This window comes from Neopelma chrysocephalum, unplaced genomic scaffold, assembly GCF_003984885.1.
Source record: "Neopelma chrysocephalum unplaced genomic scaffold, ASM398488v2 Primary Assembly neopelma1_61b, whole genome shotgun sequence".
NCBI lineage: Eukaryota > Metazoa > Chordata > Aves > Passeriformes > Pipridae > Neopelma > Neopelma chrysocephalum.
Window position 1 is genome coordinate 12403835 of NW_020897717.1, and position 2163 is coordinate 12405997.

Sequence of the window (2163 nt, forward strand, 5' to 3'; positions counted from 1 at the left end):
TGCCACAAAAATGCTATTTTTTCATTTTTGTTCACCTCTTTATTACCTAAAATACATACATTCTGGTCATACCAAGAAGATGAATGAACATCTGTTCTTTAACATGTCAGGAGCTGTACACACTCCTGTACACTCAGTATTCTAGATAAATCAAGGTAAAGAAGCACAGAAATGTTGAAAATAGGGATAAGGGCATGCAATCCATATTATATTTTACTGTTGGTGTTCTTAACTCTAAACAAAACCTTATTCAGCTGAGGTACATGTATGTTTTAACAACTTATTTAAACTGACATAGACCATTGCTTGGACACTCCTAAATCTTATTTAACTTGCACAAGATATTGAATTGACAAAAAGGTATGAAGCAAGATAAGAGTTTAAACAGAATTTTGTAAGGCGTCAATTTTGTCAGTTCAAAACTTAAGCTGAACTGGCATCACTTTAAGACTGTAAAGTATTGTACTTTCAGAACAGCTAAATGCTCATAGCCCACCTCCAAAACAGCATCTTCACCAATCACCAGCAGATCAGAGAGATGGAAGCATCTGGAGGCAGAAAAGGAAAACAACTGAAGATGAAAAACCTCTTTATCTAGAAGATGATGAGAGTTTAGAACTTCAATTTAGGTGAAGGCTAGTTCTCTTCCTCACTGGCAGTCTCTATCCCATTATATGGCCAAAGGAAATAGTAGTTCTCAGGAACAGAAGGTCTACATGGGTATATCAGGTTGCAGACTGAGTCTTAAAACATGTGCTTGGTGTGTTGTGTATGTCACAGCCAGAAAATTTAGGAACAATATTGTGAACTTGAATGTATGAAAACAACAAAGAATCACTTTAACTTGCTTTCCACAGAAAGACAGATTTTTGTTGTATTGTGTTATCATTTGGTCTCCCAGCTATGAGAAAGAGGACTAATTTTTAATAAATGGTAAGTGTCTGTTTTTTTAATTTTTAATTCTACAGCCAAATTAAAATGCAGCACTCAGGTTGTGATTCACAGAACTATCCCATGTTAGGTCAGTCTGCGGTTAAGTCCACTGAAATAAGGAGGTGTTCAAACTCTATACTCATTAAGATATGTTTAGTGCTTTCCTGAGGCAATTCCTGACCAGTTAGTGTTAGAGCACCTTGAATAAGCTGGAATTATTGTTCCATTTTTTTTTGGAATATGAGAAAATTTGATTTGTTCAGGGTGACAAAACAGCCTGATTCCAGTGCCTGGCTCTTAGTCATAGTTTCTCCTTTCTTCCATTTGATGATTTATTACATGAAATAGGTTCTGTAATGTAGTGGTTTGAGCCAGGTTTTCCCCCTGAAACTAGGAAAGTGGTAACCCCCAGGGGGTGGTGACCCTTGGGGTTTGACCCAATCAGTGCTCCTGCAAAATATAAACATATCTCTCCACCGGAAAAGAAGGTGTGGTTCTTGTTAGAAGAAGAGCTGGCCATGTTGTGGTGAGGCCACGAGGAGCCCCTTGGGGGCTTTGCCCCCCCCCAGCCCCCGGTTGGGGGGCTGCAGGGACTCGGAACAGTGTTAGCTGGGCTGAGTGCCTGTGGCTAGGAGCTGGGGGAGTTTCTCCCCTGTAGGCAGCAGTGGGAGACGCTGGGAGCGGCGACGGAGCAGCAGTGGACGGAGAGACAGTGGCAGTGAGCCAAGAGATAAGAAACAGCAGAAGTCGGCATGCAGCAACACAGAGAGAAGTCCTACAAGGAAAGAGAGAAAAGAGCCAGCAGCAGAAAGCAGAAGGAAGAGAACCAAGCCACTGCAGGAACAGAGTTTCGGGGGGTAAGAACTGAAAAACCAAACTTCCCCCCAAACTCCTTTGAGACCCCTCCTGGGAGCAGGGATGATGGAAGAGCCTCAGAGTGCTTCTAGCACTGCTGAGAGAGGAGCAAGAAGCTCATGGCCTCCTGAGAGCTCAGCCAGGACGGCCAAAGGAATGTGTGTGGGGGGGGTGACCTTGGCCCCCCCCCCACTGCTGCTGCAGCTTCAGAGAAGCTGGCAGCCATCTTTGAGTCAGAGCATGGGAGCTCTGCACAGGGGCTTGATTTCCCCTGAGGATACCAGACCGTCACGAAGACCCCTGTGCTTCGTGATATGACCGTGGTGATGCAACCGTGTCTGGGGTACCGCAGCCCACGGAAAGACCCCCGTTTGA